The sequence below is a fragment of the Dermacentor variabilis genome, chromosome 8 (genome assembly GCF_050947875.1).
Source record: "Dermacentor variabilis isolate Ectoservices chromosome 8, ASM5094787v1, whole genome shotgun sequence".
NCBI lineage: Eukaryota > Metazoa > Arthropoda > Arachnida > Ixodida > Ixodidae > Dermacentor > Dermacentor variabilis.
Genome location: NC_134575.1, coordinates 79,271,819 through 79,278,431, shown reverse-complemented (window position 1 = coordinate 79,278,431; position 6,613 = coordinate 79,271,819).

The window sequence follows — 6,613 nt, the reverse complement described above, 5'->3', positions numbered from 1 at the left end:
CCGATGGGAACCTTTCGTCCGAAAGTCCTGAGTTTTGGATTGAAGAATGCGCCATATTGCTTCTCTAGCCTTATGGACCAGGTGCTACGAGGAATAGAGGACTTTGCACTTCCCTATCTCGATGACATAGCTATCTTTTCTTCATCATGGGCGGACCATATGCAACACCAGCGAACCGTGTTGTGTCGGCTACGAGAGGCCAACTTAACTGTTAAGGCTCCCAAATGCCAATTAGGGCGCGCGGAGGTAGCTTATCTAGGTCATGTAATAGGGCAAGGCCATCGTCGGCCTTCCGAGGTTAAACTGGCCGCGATAGACAACTTCCCGCAACCACGCACCAAGCGGGACATCAGATCATTCCTTGGTTGGCGGGTTATTACCAAATATATATTTCACGGTATTCCGAGATTGCGAGTCCTTTAACGGATGCTCTCAGAAAAACAGAACCACAAACGGTAAAGTGGGATGACGCAAAAGAAAATGCTTTTAGTATGCTGAAGAACGCACTAACGAGTCAGCCAGTGTTGAACGCGCCCGACTACTCTAAGCCATTCATTCTTCAGTGTGATGCCAGTGACAGGGGTATGGGGATGGTGCTCTGTCAAAAGAGAGATTACGAGAACGAACATCCTGTACTGTACGCCAGTAGAAAGCTTTCAGTTCGTGAGGAAGCATACAGTGCATCAGAAAAGGAATGCGCTTGCGTAGTTTGGGTGGTACAGAAGCTAGCTTGCTATATCGCTGGTTCAAGATTCACCATAGAGACTGACCACTGTCCTCTCACATGGCTGCAGTCCATGTCTACGAAAAACGGTCGTCTTTTGCGCTGGAGCTTGGCTCTTCAACAGTACACCTTCGATATTCGCTACAAGAAGGGTAAGCTTAACGGCAATGCCGACGGTTTAAGTCGTTGCCCCTAGAGTATCGAAAGCCTCATGCTCATCCGGGTTTCCGTGACATATTTTTCGTGCATTCATATGTTTTTCCGAAGTGAAGCCGATTGTTAGCTGATTTTAATAACCACGTCTTAGCGCTTTCAAGAAATGGCTGTTTTTAGTGTTAAGGGGGGGGAGGACGCGCGTAGGAAATGGGAAAGGTGTAGCGGGTTTTCTTTTTTTGTTAAAAGCTGGGTGTGTCTTGGGGGAGAGTGGCCTTGTGCTCGCTGCTTTGTGGTTGTGGGTCCGGCACTGTTCTGGGGTGATTGCTTGCCCACGCAGGAGACGAAAAGTTGCGAGACCTGATTGCAAAGACCAATTTCACCGGACCGGACTAAGGAGAAAAGTCACAAGAGCGCCTCGAGGACGGATGACCACTCCCCGGAATCCACCTGCTACGAACGACGGGTTCGTGACCTCTACGGGGAATCCTGATACCGAAACGCCGATCCCTCGTACAGCGGCTGCTGGCCCCTACACGTCGGGATCTTCCTCCCCCGCCGGAGATGCTGTTAGGGTTGGCGTCTGACACCACGTGGCGACAAGTCATTCACCCTACCCCCTGAGCCGGAGCCCACGGGCGACCTCATCCCCGTCACCTTCTCTTGGGCGTGGCATCGTGTGTGCTTACCTCATCCCCGTCACCTTCTCTAGGTCGTGGCATCGTGTGTGCTTACCTCATCCACGTCACCTTCTCTTGGTCGTGGCATCGTGTGTGCTTACCTCATCTCCGTCACCTTCTCTTGGCCGGACCCCACGGCGCCGGAGAGGTCATTCACCCGACCTTCTCCCCGGATTCGTCGAAAAGAGGATCGACTTCTCCTACCCGTGCTCGGTATGGCAGGAGGAGGGGCCCTCTCTCCGTGCCTGTCACGTGTCATCAACGGAAGCAAGATCCCGCCCACACTTGTAGAGAGCCTATTTAAGGGGCTCCGAAATGTACTTTTGATATACTTCATACTTGAGCCTTCATACTTCATGCTTTTCTTATTTTCTTTCAATTACCTTTGAATAAACCGTGCAAGTTTCGCACTAGCAAATCGTATCGCCCCTGCTTGGTCGCCATGATCTACCGGATGCCTGCAGCCCGCCGACAACGCCACGCTACCCAATAAGTAATGTCGGTCGAGCTTCGATAGGCAGGCGCCGCTACTTCTCGGCAGCAGTACGGTACGCTACCCTGGAGCACGCAACACTGTGTACGTGGCTCCGGGAGACACGAACTTCGCAAGATCGAGGAAAACTATACGGACGGAAGAGCGACTTCTGCGGATCCGGGGTCAGCAGACCTCCTTTTCGTGGCGGCACAACCGTCGCAGTAACGGCGCGGAGTCTTGGACTACTGGAGGAATCTGGAAGAAAGAGCAGCAGAAGGCAGTTCCACGATCTGGGATCGGCGGACTTGGGGACGTGGCCCCGGGAGACACGACCTTCGCAAGCTCGAGTTTCGGTCAGTGCTTGAGCGACTACGTTTGGCGGACCAAAAGGACTGGGTTCTATCGGGCAATGAGCCGTAGTTGATCGCCACCGGGTGTGCGGTTAATACAGGGGAAGTTATAGTCAGCTCTCGAAAGGCATGGATATTACATCGTTAAAGAAAGACGACCTATTTCTCTTGGCAGCAGAGCTCGGTATGGATATTAACAATAGGTTGAGGGAGCCAGTAATCGGTGCTGCGGTTGACGAAGTGGGTTTTGATGAGGACGAGCTCACGGATGCCTGGGAGAAGATATGTCGCGAAAAGGAACAAAAGGAACGCGAGAGGAAAGAAAGTGAGGAAGAGAAGAAGCGCGAGAAGGAAGAGACAGAGGCAGGCAGAAATTTAGCTTGAGAGGGTCCTGATGTGAACTCGGACGTTTAACTAGCTCCTGCATGGAATGGGCTTCTGTAACGGGAACTAAGCCAATGAATTCTTTTTCCTTCATTCCTGCTACCGGACGTATTCGTCGATAGGCTTGGTGGATTCCTTGCCCTAACGCCACCCGGCCTAAGCCTCAACATCAGATCGTATTCGACTTCAGAATTCACTATATAAATATTCAGAGCCATTCCACTCTCTGAAGGCGGATGATCAGCGGAGCTGCATATAATTATAATGAAAATAAAACAAAACAAGAAAAAAATATATATAACACAAATATGCACGTTACTTGTTATGTTTACCACAGTTATTACGGCTTGATGGTCGCTATGATAGACGGCCATGAGCTCTGTGATGACACTGGAGATGTTCTTAGCGAACGTTCGGTCTACGCACGACCGATGGCGCGTCGTGGAGACATTATAGTCAGATACAACTCAAATCTGCAGTGAAGCCCCACCCATGCCCTCATAGCCGCCAGCTAGCCACTGTTCCTTCGCGAGGCTGCAAATAGTTCGTACATCAAACTTTCCCTGCTGCCTAAATAAGGCGGTAACCACGAAACCAAATTATAAGCGCGTAATTTTGTACGTTCTCACTCATCGATTATCGTGGAACGGTGAAAGCCCAATTCTTTACTGAACATAAACAAAAAACTTGCTTCGCTGCAACTATATATTGCCAAGTTTCACTTCAGTTGGCAGCGAAGTTTCACGAGTAAAACGGGCTCAGCAGCAAAATGAACTGTATAGCGGACTTTTGAAGAGTGAGATGCCCAGACTCCATGCACTTTGTCCATGCTTGTTGCACACCTCATCGCTTCCGCCGATGAATGAAAAGTCTCTTCAAGAGCAGCAGACGATCTGGAGGCATCAAGTACGACGCCATTTTGAAATCGTCGCACGACGGCGATTTTGTCTGCTCCTGTGATTGGCTGGCGGAGTAACAACCTCGTACGGTCCGCGTGCCTTGGCTGCCAACTGCTGTTTTTTTTTTTAAATTGTAACATTGAAGACCCATTTTTTTAAAGAGAAACGCCAAGACCTACTTTACGTCTGGACGAGACACATCGACATTAAAGCCACCCAGAATGACGATGGGATTGGGATCCACCGGGAGGATTCACCGAAATGTGTCGATCATATGGTCTTCAAGATCCCTATATAACGTTCCGGGTGGCGACAACGTCCCGGGTGGCGACAACGATTCCGTCCCCAGTCTGTACGCCTCACACGTCGGCATATTCCACGGCAAGGCCCTCGCCCATCGTCGGTAAGGCACAGGACTCAACGGCCACGCTGTCGTTGTTTGCGTAGATCGCAGCGCATCAGTCCATCATCCATCACCGGTTTCGGCACACATCATCTGGCCTCAAACGCAGCTGGGACGCGTCTGAGGCCTCATTTTGCCTTATACTTCAGCTATTTTAGCTCTATACACGCCGCCATCGTTATTGTCTACGCACATCACGAAACGCTGGAAACTAGCTTCAGACATCTCCGCTGTAAAGTTACCGAATAGCCGTTTCCATTGGAATGTAACGCATAGCAGCACTTCTGAAGTCTCGAAAGCGAGGGCCCCATGCAAGTGAGGACCCTTATTGCGAATGATTGTGCCGCTGGAGAGTCGTGGCTGTTGGCGCATCAGTTCCTGAGAGAATTAACGCACGGATGCTAATCGGTTCTGCTGAACAAGTTCCCAGCTGTCATTCAAAGAAACGGCCCGTTTGGAGGCAGCCTGTAAACCTGCCCAACTTGATACAGGCAAGAAAAACATTTTTTGACTGTCTCACCATGTCCGCAACCCATTAAAACTGGGTGCCCAATGTGGTGCCACACTTATCTTCTTCAAGGAACACAGCATATCTACAAATTTCTCTATGTGTATGTGAGGCGTGCCTTTCCTTTAATTGCTTGTCCTTGTGATAGTGCATCGGATAACTGAAAGTAGCCGTTTATAGTACCGAAGCTGCTTAGTTGAGCTGACGTACAGTTGCGAACGGCATTACATTTACGTATGAAATATAATATAAGCGTAACATGTCTTTCGCAGAAATCAGACTCGAGGATATATTTCTTTCGTTGACACCTTTAGATAGAAGCCGAAGGACCCAACTACTTACTCCGCTTTTTCTTTCTTTTTTTTTTTTTTTTAGTTAAACAAATTCTGGCATTTTACGTCTCGGCGATATGCTTATAAGGCACCCTGTTCACTTCTCACCACCTGGGGTTCTTTAACGTTCACCTAAACAGAAGTACGCAAGTGTTTCCCCATATCGTTCCAATCGAATTCCGCGACCTGGTTTGAACACGTGAGCTCGAGTTTAGCAGCGCAACGCCATATCCACTAGGGAGCCACTACCACGCCGGAGTTTCTTTTTTTTTTTTTTTTTAAGCCTGGACTGGACAAAAATTTCACACGGCTTACGGGCCAACGGTTAGTATATATAATGGCTACCTAAATCTATTTTCGGCACCCGAGGTCCGGCCGCAATAAGAGAACCCGTACCAATTACTCCGCATTCTGTTATGCGAGGAAAACGGAAACATGAATGAAATGTTGCATTGCAGTTTATATATATATATATATATATATATATATAAGAATACTTCCCGCATATCTGAGTATAGGGCGCCGGATGGGGCAGACATGTTTTATTTCTTTGAAGCCGCAAGCAGTAAGTTTATTTTTGTTTTTCCGTCTGCGCTTCGCAAGACCTGCTGATGGAGAACTATATGCGCAAAATTACGCACCAGAGATACATCCTGCTTGAAAAACAAGAAAAATATTTGTTCACCAAAGGGAAGCGTGCAATAACATAGTAGAATGAAAGCCAACACTGCGGCCCCAATGCACGCACAATCACCGAGCGGCATTTACAAAATATGAAATAAAGAGGAGAAAGAAAGGCATTTATTCCTAAGGCACAAATACATGTCATATTTGAAGAAAAGAAAAGAACGCTACAAAGGCGCGGACTAAAAGAGGAACATGTAGGATTGTTCGTTGGTTCGTCGCTTGCTCCTATTCTTTCTGATATTTTTCTTAGCGCCTTTGACAAGTGTGTAAATAGGATTCTGGATCAGTTACGTGCTCCTTCCGTAATGAGGTACGTGGATGACTACGTGGTGGTTGTTAACGTGGTACCAGGTTCGAGGCTAGATGACACTGTAGAATCGATAATTAACACTTTTAGAAATGTATCGCATGCTCTAAACTTCACGTGCGAAAGGCCATGTGATAATTACATTTGCTTCCTGGACCTCAATCTCACTTTAATGAACACGCATGTTTGTTTGAAATACCTGCCAAGGTTGAACAAGCAGCTGATTTCATATGACAGTGCCCACTCCCAGTTAGTAAAAAGAGTAGTTGCAATGACTTGTCTAAAGGAAGCTCTAAATAAATCTTGCATCCACAAAGTAGAAAGCAGCTTTAAAGGCACACTAAAGCCAAACAATAAATCAGTTTAGACTAATGAAGCATTGTTTGAGAACCCTGCAGGCAGTCATTTAAAAAAAATAGTTTGATTATTAGACGAGAAAATGAAGGTCCAATTATCAGTATTTGAATTTCGCGCTGAAACCTCAGCACCGGTACGTCAGCGTGACGTCATGGATTCCAAAGTATGTTTTCGCATTTGGGCCGCGTTGGCTGAATAAAGGTTCCCGAAACTTGCCATGTTTAATATTTGGTTTCTTTAGAACACAATGTAGTCAATCTGTACCGCTATATATAATTAGTAGGCCCTAGAAGATGCCATCAAAATCCAAGGCGACACAGCCCCCAGGTGCGGGAACATAAGTAGACGTCGCCA